Source organism: Castor canadensis, chromosome 5 (assembly GCF_047511655.1).
Source record: "Castor canadensis chromosome 5, mCasCan1.hap1v2, whole genome shotgun sequence".
Lineage (NCBI taxonomy): Eukaryota > Metazoa > Chordata > Mammalia > Rodentia > Castoridae > Castor > Castor canadensis.
Window position 1 is genome coordinate 64,211,501 of NC_133390.1, and position 16,315 is coordinate 64,227,815.

At 39.7% G+C, this 16,315-nt stretch overlaps 1 long non-coding RNA gene across 1 annotated transcript; it reads right to left on the reverse strand.

Annotated features, from left to right (window-relative positions):
* Positions 1 to 490: 490 nt before the first annotated feature.
* LOC141423064 (uncharacterized) lies at positions 491 to 5,689 on the reverse strand. Its single transcript, XR_012447721.1, has 3 exons — positions 5,568 to 5,689; positions 4,342 to 4,403; positions 491 to 1,760 (listed from the first exon to the last, which is right to left on the reverse strand). It is a non-coding gene; the product is annotated as an uncharacterized lncRNA (long non-coding RNA).
* Positions 5,690 to 16,315: the final 10,626 nt, after the last annotated feature.

The following is a 16,315-nucleotide window of genomic DNA, read 5'->3' on the forward strand; positions in this document are numbered from 1 at the left end:
GACTACAAGTGAGGGGAGATTCCACCTGTGAACAGACTATCACTAGAAATGTGGCAGGTTACTGAATGAGTTGCCTGCCTGCCTTTAAAAAACAAACAAACAGGAAAAACAAAACCCCATAGCTTATTTCTTGAGTGTGTGTGTATGTCTTCCAGATAAAGCAAGTTAGAGAAAACTAATATGGAATAATCTGTGTGTGGGGGATAGAAAGAAAGAAAGAAGGATTTATCTGACAGTTCCTTTCCCACTTCTTATCAAAATTAGACCAAGAGATTGTTAGTTATTCCACACTACATTCAATAAAGTACAAAAAGAAACTATTATAATTTCTATTTATATATTTTAATCAGCATTTTGAAAGGTTTCTTATTTGAACATTTTTAATTATATACATTTTATTAACATAGAAACACAACTACATTCTTTATAAATAAATATAGAGGTTTGTAGATACATGCTCAAATTAATTTTTTTTGAGTTAGTTCCATAGTCAAAAGTTTGGAGGCCTCTAGAATTGAGATCTCAATGGATGAGTATTATAGTTTTTATTTGTATAGAAAGATTATCCTTTCCCTTTTTGGGCTTGCTGCCAGTTCTGACCCTAACTTCCTCAGAAGGTGCCTATTACAAAAACAGCACATTACATCATTCAGCATATGGGCCTTCAAACCACTTACCTTTTATTTAAACATTTATTTAATAGGGAAGATTAGGAGACATGGTAATTTAGTTATGTGTTTAAACTTGAATCAGAAAAAAATGAAACAAGAAGTCTATGATGAGGGTGAGGACTAGCCTCTTAAAATCAGTGTACACACCTTTACAGAGTTCTCTGGAGTTCCTGTTGAAATAGCGAAGGTTTGAATAGGGAACCAGAAATGCGGGCATCTGTTTCTTGTGGCCACTCCATTCAATTATATGTACCTCCTGCCTTGGAGTTGAGTCACATAGATTCTCCACACATGGTACAATTCTCTACTTAGTAGACGGTCAATGATTACTGAACTGGTGAGGTTGGAGATCAAAGAGGGATCAAGGCCAACTCTGAGTTGTTAAGAAAGGAATGTAGAGTTAAGGCCTGGAAGGCTTGGGATGAAGGAAAGGACACTAGTATTTAGATGGGCAGGTTACAGTTTGTTCTTACAAAAATCTTGTTGAATGGGTGTTATTGTCCCCACTAGACAAGTTACAGCATCCCTAAAATTTCTAGACTTTTCATCTATGTAAGGGCACATTGCAACTTAGTGTTAGAGTTAGTATTTGAACTTATGACTCTGACTCAAAGCCCATGCACTTTCTACTGTGGAGTCTTTTCTCTGATAATTTAACTCACACAGAATTATTAGACATATAAATTGGATCTATTTGCAACTCTGCAGGTGTGCAAAGTGGCCCTGACTTGAGTTTCTGACTTTTCAGCTAAAATGAATCATACTGGATTCTGTGAAGCATGTAGTCAATCATTCAGCACTTATTTTTTTTGAGCATTTATTATGAGCCAGGCACTGTTAGGTGCTTTGTTGACACAATGAAAACAAGAAAATGTTCTTATTCTCAGTCTAGATGGGAAGAAAATCATAAACAAGTAAACAGTTCCATAAGTAATTGTTTTTCATATTCCCAAGTAGAATGAAAAAACAAAATAATATGATATAATGAAGATGCTGAGATGCTATATCTTGGAGGTGGTCAGAGAAGTCAAACTCGAACTTAATCTTTGATGATGAGAAGTTCACAAAGCCCCTAAGGTAGAAACAAACCTGTGTGATTTAGAAAGAAAAGCAATGTAAGTGGAGATCAGAAGACACAGTAGTTAGGTTATAGAAAAGTCAGAGACAAGGTCTTGGGGAATAGGGAGATTTATCTCCTGAGGTATTTGTTTACTTTTCAAGGAAGGTCAGACCCAGAACCAGGAAGACATTGCTGTTGAAAAACCAACCATGGGAGTACAGTTGCTTCTCTGTTCCCTATATAAATTTCCAGATTCATGATTTCACATTCCTTGACTACAATAAATTCCCTGACATGTAGGATGGTGTCTAGTTTTCATCTTGTTGCCTCAGGGTTAGAACTGGGGCAAAGAGGAGCTGGTGTTTTATTCATGCAAATAAATAATAATCTGTTTTTCTTCAGAAACCTCATGTTGGCATCCAGGATCATATTAATCAATACAAATAATATAAACTTAATATACAGTATGCTTTATCTTTTTTACTAGCATTCTGGCTGTCATTTGGAGAATGAATTTGAAAGAGGAAAATGAAAGAAGGAAGCCAATTAGAAAGCTTTAACAGTAGATAAGGCTGGTATTATGACTGTGACAGTAGAGTTTAAAATATTCAAGGTCTATTTTAGTGACAGAATTGATAAAGCTGTTTGATAGGATGAAGGAAAGAGAAATCAAAGTTGACTCTAATTTTTGGCTTGAGAAATTGGGTAAATGGTGGGTCAATTTTAGAAAGAGAAGAACTAGAAGAAGGGCAGGGGTGAGGGATTAGGCTGAGGGGCAGAATGAAAAGTATAGTTCTCAACAGGTTAAACATCAGTTTTCAGCATATTAAGTATCAGCCAGAAACATGCTAACATTTGTTAAAAACAAGTATTGGTGTCTGAGCTCTTAAACATTTGCCACTTAAGCCAGATAATTGGCAATTGGTAGCTTTCTTCATGGGTTTTGTTGTTTCTTTGTTTTTAAGATCTGAAGCTGCCATCCTGTCTGCTTTATAGGACACTAGTATATCCACTTCATCCTAATTTCTTTTTAAAGGACTGAACTATGTGACTCAACTCAAACTGGCCTGTCATCTCCTCTGAAGTCTACCCTCTAAAATCACTGAGTACTTTCCTCCTTCCTGATCATTCTCCATTCCAGAAAATTTGGGAGTTCAATACAAAAACCATTTTCCCCCTGAGCTATTTGAGAATAAGTTAACTGACACAATGCTTTATCATCTCTGAGTCTTTATTTGTATTTCTGAGACAGAGTAGGGAGAGGGAGAGAGAGAGAAAGAGAAATAGAGAGAGACACACACACATAGGCATAGTTCTACATAATCATACTATAACCATCAAAATGAGAAATTAACAATGATAGATTATTTATATCTTATTTCATATCCATTATAATGGATTTTATAGAAAAAGGATCTAGTTCAGAACATGTGTGCATTTAGTGACCATATCCCTCCTAAGTTTCTTTCAATCTGGAACAGTTTCTCAGTCTGTCCGTGTTAGTGATTTTGACAATTTTGAAGATGATAGGCCAAATGTTTTGCAGAGCATTCCTCATTTCTTCATGATTATAACATGTCATACATATCACAGGAGTGACGCTCTGTTCCTTTAACTGCATCCTATCAGGTGGCCCATGATTCTGATTTGTTCCATTACCAATGACATTCACTTTGATCTCTTGAGTAACGTCCTGTCTTCTAGTCATGGACTCTATGGTCCATAAAGCCTAAAATATTTATCATCAGACTTATTTCAGAAAAGCTTGCTGACTCCAGAACTAGAGACAGACACACCCATATTAGAATCTCATCTTCACTATTTATGAATTTTATCTAAGTTAGCTAAGCATTGTTCTCCTAAGCTATAAAATGAGTATAACAATGGTGCCTACTTCAATAAGTAACACAACATTCAAATTTAGCACAAGAAGACATTTGTAAATATGAGTGTTATATTTGGATGTTGAAACAAAACCACATTTCTTTATTTTTCTGTCAAGTTGAATGATGGTTCAGTTCTCACATATCAGGACTGGCAGGTAAACTTAGTCCAGTCACTTTTTAGGGCTCCCTTCTTCTCTCTTGGGATCATATATGAATCCTAGGGGTTCAAGGATATCTCCTGAATGTTCTTTGAGTGAGGGATCCCTAGTTTTCTCCTTGACCAAGTTGACATGACCAACCTCAAGGCAGGGAGCTCTGCTGGTAAGGTGAGTCTCCCTCCTTTGTTGTCATACTAGTGCATGGCACCTTCATCACAGTGTTCATATCTGGGGCTCCAGGTAATATCGTGGAGGCACTGAGTGGAATAAGAGTATAGGTTTATTAGTGCCATCCTTTGTCTAACTATTCTTCCCCATTATGAGCCTAACTCTTTCATTCAAGAAGCCAGCCTCTTTCTCTTCAGCCCTGGAAACTTCCTCTTTTCTGATAGCTCAGTTCCCTGTTTCCATGGGTTCCCAACAGACCAGGGATTTTAGGCTCAAATGCCTATCAGACCAGGCAGGTGAAAAAGCTGGAGCAAAAGATAATAGGGTGAGATAGATACTGTAGCAAACTTGGAGCCATTTTTCCTTTCTGATGGTAGCAACAGCTCCTCAGATCTTACCTTTGGTTGCCATTTAGGTCCAGTGTCTGCAGATGGTGTGCTTATTCAGGGAAGCTACAAATCTGCATAGCAACATGAAAATTCCCATTAAAACAATACCATGGGGGAGTCAGGTGCTGGTGGCTCCTGCCTGTAATCCTAGCTACTTAGGAAGCAGAGACAAGGAGGGTCTCTGTTTGAAGCCAGCCTGAGTAAATAGTTCAGGAGACCCTATCTCAAAAATACCAAACACAAAACAGAGCTGGTGAAGTGGCTTAAGTGGTAGATCTTCTGCCTAGCAAGTGTGAAGTCCTGAGTTCAAGCCCAAGAACTGCCAAAAACAAAAACAAACAACAAAACAAAAGAAAACACTATGGGGGAAAACAGTCCAGAGCCTGAATCCTGCCTAAAGGTAATTGACTAATTCTAGCTTTTCTAAACCTAATAAACAAATAAAGCCTTTTGCTCCTCTGGAGATTGGGAGATTCAGACTTGGCTACCTTCTTAGAAGGGAAGATGTATCTCTGTATTCTCTCAACCTAAAACCAAGGAAATCCGATGCAGTTAGTTTCTCAGTCAACATTACTTACTTTATCATATCGCTGCGATTATCATGATTTCACGACCCATCACGTAAAAGCAGAAATGCCTGACAAATAGCCCTCAGTATAAGCTTACTACTCTTCTTAATGTTGTCACCTTGCTTTATCCTATTTTAGAGTATGTTAGAAGGAGCAGCATCCCAGCGGGACACCAGAACCTCCTCCCCTCCCCGGTGTGTGCGCGTGTTGTGTGTCTGTGTGTCGGGAGGACTGACAGACCCCTTGCCGCGCTCCAATTCCCCAGCCACACGGGGGCCGGGGGTGACAGAAGCATTAGCGCCACCTGTCTGGAGTTCAGCAGATTGTCATTTCTGGAAGATGCTAATCAGCCCTCTACCCCAACACACGCGTGATCTGCGGGCTGTTTCCCCAAATGACCAAACAACGCTTCCTTCTAGATTGCTCTGGACTGGGCGACATGGGTGACGGGTGTGGCTTGCGGGGAAGGGAAAAGATGAGCGCGGGCGGACGCGGGCGGGGAAGGGCACGGCCGCTGGGCTCCGGGGCTGGCGCGGCTTTGCCTCTCCTCGTGGTCCTCTAATCCGAGGCAGCATGACCCCCCCCTTTGTTTCTGGGAAAGATCTGTCTGTACTAGCCTGAGGCAGAATGCGCCCCTCCCGCACTCATCGGAGATTGTCTGCTTACTCGCCGCTCCCGTCCGTGGCAGCCGGGGACGCGGGCAGAATCCTTACGCGGGCTGTCAACCGCTGTGATGGGTGACACCGCAGGAGCAGCCGCCCCCGCCCTCCCGAGCTCCCAGCACTTCCCGCCGTGCGTGACCGTGGCGCGGGCCCGCCAGCGCGCGCCTCTGCCCCCTCGTGGCCGGTGCGAGCATCGCAGCGGCCCGACACCGCCGCCCACCCCGCAGCCTCCGAGCGTCCCTTCTACATGACTTTCATACAGAACATTTTTGCAGCGCCATTCAACCCTTGGGGTTAGGAGATGTGGTTCCCAGGCTTATTACTAATGAATGAGAGAAGTGTGTGTGTCTCTGTGTGTGTGTGTGTGTGTGTGTGTGTGTGTGTGAGAGAGAGAGAGAGAGAGAGAGAGAGAGAGAGGAGGGGGAGAACGACTAACTGTAAAAGCATGTTGTTTGTGGTGACAGGATAATGGAGAGGAAAGAAAGGAAGAGGGAAAATGAAAGAGATTAAAAAGCAGAAGAGGAGGAATGACAGTGATGAGGGGCTGGAGTGACAGCGGAGGATGCAGAGAGAATGCGGGGAGCAACAGTTTGACGGGAAGTGGGAGGGGACTTACGCAAGCACGACGGGGGAGGGTTTGACATCTGTGAGAGATAAAGTTTCATTTTGGTGAAGTGAACCTTGTGAACATTTCAATATACCTGTCTTCTATTTTACATTCCATTTTGTTTGGCAGCTGCTAGAAATGAGTTTCCATTTTTCTGTCTTGTTTTAATATTCTCTTGTCTCCCACATCACTAACATCATTAGAGGAAGAAACAATTATGCCATGCAGTCCCTGCGTCTGACAGAACCTCCTGCATGCTGGCTTATTAACTCCCGCCTTGCCCAGCCGCCATCCGCTACATCTGCTTTTGTTATTCAGGTTCATGTTCCAGTCTCCTCTCTCCCTCTCCCTCCCTCCCTCTCTCTCTCTCTCTCTCTCTCTCTCTCTCTCTCTCTCTCTCTCTCTCCTCTCTCTCTCTCTCTCCCCTCTTCCTCTTCTTTCCTCTCCTCTCCACTGACCTCTGTGGGCTTGTTTGTCCTTTAGGAAACAGACGGGTAGCTGCTTAGAATCCAAATGTATAAGACAAACACTCTTACAAAGGCTACTGTCACCTACTCATCAACAAACAAGCAAAACCAAGCTCCAACAGCAACAAATAGTCACAAAATTGATTCTTTTGAATCACATCTGTAACTCCTGACCTCATCTCTTAAATCATCTCTAAAAGAACAAAAGGAGAGAGATTTTGCTGGGTGTGCATTAGCTTGAGCTCCATACAATCTGTAGAAAGGTGAAAAGAATTTTCTATGCCCCAACCGTAGTCATTATTTTGCCAAGACTACCCAGTTTTCTTCCAGATTTGGAGAGGTGAGGTCACTTTAAAAGCCTGGACAGGATGATAAAAACTGTTCTGGCAGGAGATAAATCATTGCATATGGGTGTGGGCAATAATGCCCAAACTCGTTTACCAAAACAAATGGTTTCATGAAAATGTTTTGGTCAATAGAACTTATTTTGCCATATTGAAGACTGGTTGCCTATCTGTAGGATTGGGGGGGTGGGGGTGGATGGGCATCCCCTCGATTAGCATTATTTAGTTCACTAAGAGGCAGCATGCAGGAAAGTGGCCTTCCTTGGTATTTGATCCTCATTCTGGGACATGCCAGAGATATTTGAAGACAGAAATTCAGCTTGGAGATAAACTGCTTTTCTTTGGGTCAGTGGATTGTGATGATAATCAGCAACAAGAAGAAGAAAAGTACTTTGGGAACTCAAAGTGCAAGACCTTCCTATAAGATAGTTATTATCTCACATGTGCCGTGCTGGTGATGTGCTCAACCACTTCAACTTGAAGAATTTGTAGGTTCCGCGAGTCCATGTCCTTATGGAGTGAGAATGTGATCCCTCTCTAACTGCATCTTCTATTGATAGTAGAAATGCAATTATATGTGTATTATTTATGTACTTATGTAAAATATCACAGTATAGATTCCCCTCGAATAGACAGCTTTCCTACAAGACTTATCACCTTAAAGGACTCAATAGTTTTCCTTCCAACTTGGAGTGAGAATCAAAAAGCATGTCTCTATAGTAACTTATCCTAGAGTTGAAAAGAAAAAAAAAATTTAGAAATACCTCACAAAGACCAGTGACATGCTCTTTATATTAGTTTTCCAGGGCTGCCATCACAAAATACCATAGTTGGGATTATTTGAACAACAGAAATGTATTTCTCACAGTTCTGGAGGCTGGAAGTTGGTGATCAAGATACCAGCAGCAGGCTCAGTTTCTCCTAAGGCCTCTCTCCTGGCTTGAAGAGGGCCACCTGCACGTCACACCCTCACATGACCCTTCTTTAGTGGATGTATATCCTTGATATCTCTTCCTCTCCTTACAAGAATATCAGTCAGATTGGATTAGGGCTCACCCTTATGATTCACTTAACCTTAACTTCCTGTTTCAAGGCCCACCTCTAAATGTAGTCACAAGTATTCTAAAGTATTGGAAGTTAGGATTTTGACATTAATTGTAGGTCTATGACACTTTCCAAGCATACTCACATGAACTTGTGTGGAGAGTTCTCTTTCCAGGTTCCATAGGGATAGAGAAGTCTGTAGTAGAAGCAACCCGCATGTAAGATCTAAAAGGCCCAGTTGGTCTGTGATTCCACCATTCAGCTGGTTGGGTACCCTCAAATGAGAGAGTTAATTTTCTGAGACTCAGTTCCTTATCTGTGAAACATGGACTGTTAGTGCTCTACCTTTAAATATCAGTGCAAGGCTGGTGGAGTGGTTCAAGTGGTAGAGCAATCTGCCTAGCAAGCGTGATGCCTTGCGTTCAAACCCCTGTCCCACCAAAAAACTTAATAATTTTCAGCACATATAGTTATTAGTGTTTGGCTGCCTGAGATAACTAATTAAATAAGTTCTGTAAAGTTTGTGTATTGCTTCAATGCATAGTATTTTTGTAGTTAATCTTCCAAATAGTCACTTTTCTTTGTGTTGAGAGCAAGTGCATTGGTTAAGAGCAAAGTCTGTGAAGGTGACAAATCTAAGTTTGAAGCCCATTCCATCTACTTCCAGTCTTAGTCTATTTTGTGCTATTGCAACAGAATAACACAGACTATGTAATTTATAATGGACAGAAGTTCTTTAGCTCATGGTTCTAGAGGCTGGACAATCCAAGACAGAGGAGTTACTAGAAGACCCTGACAAGGGTTCTTTGTATTATCCCTTTCACAATGAATCCATTTCTTTCATAATGGCTTTAATCCATTCGCTCTGCCCTCATGGTCTAATCTTCTCTGATCAGGCCCCACTTCCCAACAGTGTTTCACTGAAAGTTAGGTTTCTAACCCATGTTTTTTGGGAGACTCATTCAAACCATATTTCTTCTTTTGGGTCATCATTTAATTTTGAAAGATTCAGTTTCCTCTTATATAAAATATGGCTAATAAGAATAAATGACCACACAAAACTCACATGAAATTAAGGAAAAAAATGCAAAGTGTGAGGGTTTCAAAATAGTTTATGATCATCACCAATGTCATCATTATAAATTTATTTCTGTAAACTCATTCCATTGTCTCTTTTCACACACCTTCACTACAAGATGAAGTTCAGCTTGACTTGTGATTTGGCTATACTCCTAAATAATCTTTATGGTATTACTTTGTTCTAATGGCAATGATTTGTTCTTCAGTATATCTTTTTGTCTCTTCCAACTGTTCCACAACCAGCTTCCAATAGCAGAAGAGCATTGTACCTTTGTGAAGATGGAATGAATGTTCATGTACTTTCATTTGCAGATCTATCATCTTCTCTTCATTAGAGCCATCCCTTGGCATGTCACTAACATGAGTCATAAACATTTCTTTCAATAGGAAACGCTGATTGGTTGCCAGGATTTCATCTTGCTTATGCCTTGTCAATCAAATTTTCTCAACCTGAAGTTTGAGTAAGCTAGTATTTACCTTTACTCATTAGAGTATACAGCACCTAACACACTGCCTAGCAAATAATAAGGACCCAGAAACATGTGGGTAATAGATGACTCAATGACCAATCTGTTAAGAAGAGAGTAGTCACAGTATTAAACCCATTTTTCAGTGACAAGAAATAAATGAGAGATAATTCCATTGGGGATAATGATGGAGGACAATGTGTAGCCTAAAGACAAGAAAACACTGACATGAGGTATGTGTGTGTAACATATTCCAAGAGATAGGAACAGGAAGTAAAACTCTAAATCAAATGGTTCAAAGAAAAAGGGGGAATTAGGATATTGTACAAGGTAAAGTGTTCTGAGGAGCTGCCTTTTCCAATCATAAGGGTTTTCAGAACTCCCTGTAGTGACCCCAATTCCACCTAGCCATAGCTCTAGGCAAGTCTGTTTAGACAATGGCAGGACTATGAAATAGTTATTAAGTAGTTTATTTGCATCATGAGAGTACTGACTTATAAAACAATATTAAATGTCTGTCCTCCTAGTCAGACTTATGCTCCATGAGGACAGGCACTCTACTGAGGAGAGGGAGTAAGTAGATTAGCATGGTGTCTGGCTCCCAGGAGTCCTTTCCTAAAGATTTGAAAATGAAGGAGCCAATGATTAAGCAGCATGGTGATTTGGTGATTAGCATCTGGGTAGTCACACCTCTCCAGAGTTCTTTCCACCATTCTCAATGAACAACTTGTTCACTACGGTGAATCAAGCTTATATCCATATAATGCCATACACTTCTGGGCAACCCTTGCTTTTCGAGCTGAATTTCACACACCACAGCAATGAATGGTGCATTTCCATTATCAAATTGTCAGCCCAGGGTTATCAGCATTATGGTCTTTACTTCTTATAACTATGCACACATTCTCATTGTGAATTAGTTCCATTGTTACTTATATGATAATGTTTTAGGTTATACATACTTTTTGCAACATGGAGAATGTATTTAGCAAATATTATATACAGAGAGATATATGTACATCGGAGGTTTAAGAAGGAATAAATGCAGTAATTAATGCTAATGAGTCTGCTTTTAACATGTAATTTTCTTGGTGTTATAATCATGCATGTGGAACCTCAGTTTGTTCAACAAATGCCGATCTTAATGGCTGCATTCTCTTCCCATGAATAAGTTAGCTTTAGTTAAATGTACCATTAAAAATAATCATTTAAAATGGTAATGAAAACTGTGACTGTAGTCAGTAGGAAGTTTTACATTAACCTCTGCTTTATTATTTCTCATTTTCAGAAGGTCTTTGGGAAGGTGAGGAGCCTATACCCTACATGGTGCTTCAAGCCAAGAAAATCTATATAATTGTTGTTCACAGCAGTGCAAGGATCATAGTCCTGTATTCTAACACTAACCGTAGTTGGAAAGTAACTTTCCTTTGCTTTTCTCCCTTCCCTTCTCAGTAGAGATTCAGGTTGTAAAGCAGAATTGAGTAACTAAGACCTTAGTAGTCCAACTAGTTGATAAGCAAGTATCTTCTTTTCCTGATGGTGCCATGATTTTTCTCACAAAAATAGGATTAAAGTGGGAAAAATACTTGAATGTTACTGTTTATGCATACAAAATCTTCTCCTTTTAGAATGACAAGAAGCCTGGGTTATGCTTGAGTTCTAACGGCAAATAGAATTTGTAAAACAAAGGATTAACAGATGCATAGCAAGAAATCAGTGTCTTTCTAGGTTGTACCACTAGTTATGCTCAGAGACAGAACAAAGATGCCTGGTGAGAGTGAGAAGTAGGTAAAGGAGTCCTTGTGTCTTGGCAGATCTCTGGGTATTCAATAGGGATGAACTATGCCTCCTCTTGACCCATTTATTGGCTGGGCTCCATGACTCACCAAGCCTGGCTAATAGGTTCAGGGCAGTGTTGCTGGCTGAGGCTGTGGAAGGCTAACTGGGGAGGGGCTGAGCAGACCTGAGAAGCATGTTTATAAGGAGATTTTTCAACTATACAACATGACTACCTTATACCAGGAAAGGGTCCATCTAGAAGAAGTTCTCTGTCCTTTCCCTCATGTGGGAAATTCTGAGAGTTTTATTTTTGTTTTCCTTTCCTTTCAGAACTTGCTCAAATATTAATGTAAGTATATATATATATATATATATATATATATATGTAATTAAAAGAAATATCTGGGTAAATCAATGTTACTTGAAGTCTCTACCATCTTGTGACTTCTATTATAGAGCCTAGAGGGTTATATATTAAGAAATAAGGACAAAAGCTGGGTACCAGTGGCTGGCACCTATAATTCTAGCTACTTGAGAGGCTGAGATCAGGAAGATTGAAGTTTGAGGACAGCTTGGACAAATGTTAGTGAGATGTCGTCTCAACCGATAGCTGGCCAATCATCCTAAGCTACTTGGGAGGCCAAACATGAAAAGATTGGGGATCCAGGCTAGCCTGGACAAAAAAGTTTGATACCCCATCTTAACAGCAAAAAGCTGGGCTTAGTGGTATGTGCCTGTCATCCCAGCTACAGAAGGATGATATAAAAATAGGATACAGTGAAGGCTGGCCAGGACCAAAAGTGAGACCTTACTCCAAGATAACAAGAAGGAAAAGGGCTGGAGGCAGGGCTCAAGTGATAGAGTGCCTGGCTAATAAGCAAGAAGCCCTGAGTTCAAATCCCAGTACTAAAAAAATCTCAGTAGTGTAGGTTGGGTTAAATATCTAAAAGCCAGAAAATAATGAGAGAAAAGAGAGGTCTGTTCATAGTTCACAGATGTGGAGCCTAAGTGCTCATACAGTAAAGCCTTCTATGGGGACCTGTGGTTAGAATAGCTGAGAATCTGCTTCATTGCTGTTTTCACTGACTATTGCCTGGTGACCTCTGATGACTCACCTGGAGCTGTTCAGCATTTTCCCCATTTCTGAGTTTCTGATCAGAGTCTACCTCTGGTGTTTGTTTTGTTCCCACTGGTAGAAATGTTTGCTTTGGGCCAACAGAAGTAGCCAGAGGTTTTGTTTTTTAAAATTTTCTTTTTTTCCTATTTTTTGAGAAATAGGAGCTTTTGCTAGAAGATCAGTGGGTTTCTTATTTGATTCAAAGGGCCAAATAGGGATAAGGTGAACAGGTAGAATGAAACAAAGTGAAGAAAAGTTAGTTAGTCAAAATTTTACACTGCTTTATATAATAAATTAAAAATTTTTATTTTGAAAGCATGTGACTAGTTAGCAATGCCTTCTCATTGAGAGCAGTTGGGTTCCTTCACAGTTTGAGATCCTTTTAGTCAGGACATGGCTTTGATAGTTGCCATTATACCAATTGTCTAGAAGAGTAGAAAAGAAGAATTCAAGAAAAAAAGTGAAGAAAGGGATTTCCTTCTTCACATCAGTGACCATTAGGATTCCAGTTTGGTGTTCAAACTGTAGAGTGACTACATTGAAAGTGTAAAGCCCTGTGTTCAAACCTAGTCCCACCCCCCACCAACACCAAAAATAAAAGTACTCTTGTCTTGGGTTCATAGGCAACCATGTTTTTCATGCTTGTGTAAGGATTTTCTTTTATTTTTGCATGTGAGGGAAGGATCTATTTTTTGTTTCATAACTTTGCATTCAGAAATTCTCTGTAGTAGTGGGGAGGCTACAGTGAATGATAGATTTCCACATGTTATAGATTTGTTGGAGGAATTGAACACAATTTAATCCTATTTTGACAAATGTTTGCTAAGCCTGTGCTATGAGTATAGCACTGTGAAAAGTATGGGAGGATCACAAGGGTGAAAAACACCAGGCCATTTCCTTAAGAGACTAGAGTAACAGATTTACCTTATTTCAGCTCCCATATGCTATTTCAAACACACTTTAAAATCAAAGGAGTAAAGTGAGTAGAAAATGGGTTACAATAGAATTTCCTCTGAGGCACTAATGGTAGCAATGCCTTCAAGGAGGTGCTGGCTTGCCAATCCTGAAGCTTTTGTAGCTTAAAGGAAATAAAAATTCAGGCCACCTGGAAAAATTTTGAGACTTCAAATATTTTTCACAAGACTGATAATGGAGAGTATATAGTAAAGTCTTTGGCTTTTGTCCCTAGGTCCTGGGAGATAACTTCTAATTCCTTGGGATTTTTCTAAATCATAGACCTTTCTTTGTTATTTATGCAGGACACATGATAATTTATGCTAATGAGGTGACTCAGGATAGGGGCTGGTGTGGCTAAAAGTCCAACCAGGGGTGAACAGAGAATTGGGGCTTTGAATCACATGATAACAACTTGACCTCTGGACAAGAGAGAAAAGTTGGAGATTGTGCTTCCAGCATGTGGTCAATGATTCAATCCAACATGCCTATGTAATGAAACCAAAGCTCAGGTGACCTTCCTCAGTATACAATACTCTGTTGTCACATATCAGTGTGGCTCCTAACCTCATGGGGAGAGGTCAGCAGGAACCTTAGTTTTGGGATACTTCCAGATCTTGACCTTAGTGTCTCTCCCTTTGGCTGGTTTTGATTTGCATTCTTGAGCTATAATAAAAGTAAGTTCTTAAGTGTAATGTTTTCTTGAGTTCTTATGAGTCATTCTAGAAAACTACTGAAACTGAAGGGGCAGTAAGAACCCTACATTTGTAATCAGAAATGAATTTAATAAAGAGTAAAGGTTACCTGAGAGTCCCAAACTTGCAGCTGATGGCTGAAGCTTCATAGATTGGAGAAATAATATGGAGAACTCTAACCAATGGCGATCTTATTTGAGCACCATGTCTTTAACCATCACTGTGGTAAACACACTGCGGAAGGACGTTTTCTGTTTTTTTAAAAATGAAATTCAAAATGTGGGGAGATTGGGTCATTCAGCTGTCTCTTTGAACCTAGGGGAGGATTTTTGTTCTATCTGAAATCCTTTTGTTATTATGGAAAACCATCATGAGTGCTCACCCCCTTATACCCTTCCCCACCACTCCAAGTTGGGATCAGTTCTCTTGGAGGTGTTTCAAACCTGATTTGATTCCTAAGAGTAAAGCTCCAGACCCTCTCAGTCAATTCTGATATCTAAGTAGCTACCCTTACCTTTTTCAAGTATGGATTGCTTATTTCTTGTTTTCTCTTGCCATCTCCTGTCCTGTGCAATGCTATAAAGATTCTATAGAGATTCTGAAAACATTTTGTGAAGATAATGACTCCAGCAAGACTAGAAAACAAAGTGCCTTTTCATAAGTAGAAGTAGTAGGTGACTGAACTTAGATTCTCCTACTGCTATCACATAGGATCTCATTAAAACAAACCTTCAAAGACAACCTCTAAAATGTAGACTTTAAAGAAAGGGTATAATCTCCAATGTTCATGGTATCATATCCCAAGTTCTTACTCAGGGACTTCTTAATGCTTTATGTGCAGCTTTCAAGTGGTAATATGCTCTTATTGCTTAAGATCCCTTAAGGAAATAAATGGAAAAAAAAAATTCAGAGAACAGAGAATCTCTTGTCTTGCTTAGATGAGGACAATTATTATAAATAGCACATTCACTTCTGCAAACGAGGCATTGTTCAAAAGCCTTCAAGTGATTTTTCAGTATTTTGTCTACCTCTCCCTTACATGATATTCATTTATCATCCGCTTCATTTCCTAACTTATTCATAAAAACCTTCAAGAAGCAGTGCAGCCAACCACAACATCACTGACTCAGGTCCATGAAAACGCATCTCCTTTTCACGTTTATTTCATTTTGTTTTAAGAACACAGAAGAGCAGAGCATTCATACGTGTAAATAACAGAAGAGAGAAACAGAATTTAAATACATTTTAAAAGAAAAGAAGAAAAAGCTTTTTTTAAATTTTAATTCTCTCTCTTTTTTTTTTTTAACACACACTGCATTTTTTAGTTTCCTTCACAGAGCTAGTATCCAGGGAAAAAAAATCCACCCAATAAACAAAAAATAAAATACTTTGAGCAACAAAACTTAAACAAAAAATGGTCATGTGTTTTTATCATCAAGGGAAAATCAGTTCATGTCTACAGGGCTGAAAAATGGAATATATTTTATATATATTTATATGTATATAACACTGTTAATAAGAAGAATTCTGAGAGCAGGATTTATACATCCTTCAGTAGAGCAGTGAGAAGGAAGGGCGAAGCGGTGGGAGGGGAAGGAAGTTTGGGGGGTCTCCTGTACTTCTCTCCCCCTGTTATTTCTTTCCTTTAACCGCCCCCCTCCCAGTAGGTACTTAAGGAGCAGACCTTGGTCACAATTCACCAGGATGAATGATTTACATTTTCTGGTGAAGAGCAAAGACAGGGAAATGGGCTCAAAAAGGCTCCCGATAGTTAAGGATTGTTGCTGCGTGCCACAAAGCTAGTAGCTCCATGTGTTTTCATTGGCAAGAAGCAGATTTTTATTGTGCCTGCCTTTATGTAGAGAAGCCTGTGCAGAGAAGAACATAGCTGTAGGAGTGGATTCAGGAGCACACCCAAAAAGAGGTACCTTTGAAATAACCATGGAATGAGGGAGTTGTTCGTAGGTCATTCTTCCGCTTAAAGAGAACTTCATAAATACTCAGACCATTGTGTATTCTGGTCTACACAAACCAATAATAATGCTAGGACATTATGAATATCCCTGCTCTTCAGTGTCTAGGAGACAAATTCCTTCCACTTTTTCATTCAACAAATGAAAAGATAACTTTGGGCAGTTAGTGCATGGGGCAGGTAGACCTGTGCTCAATCCATCCAGAACAAGGCACAAGAAAATAAT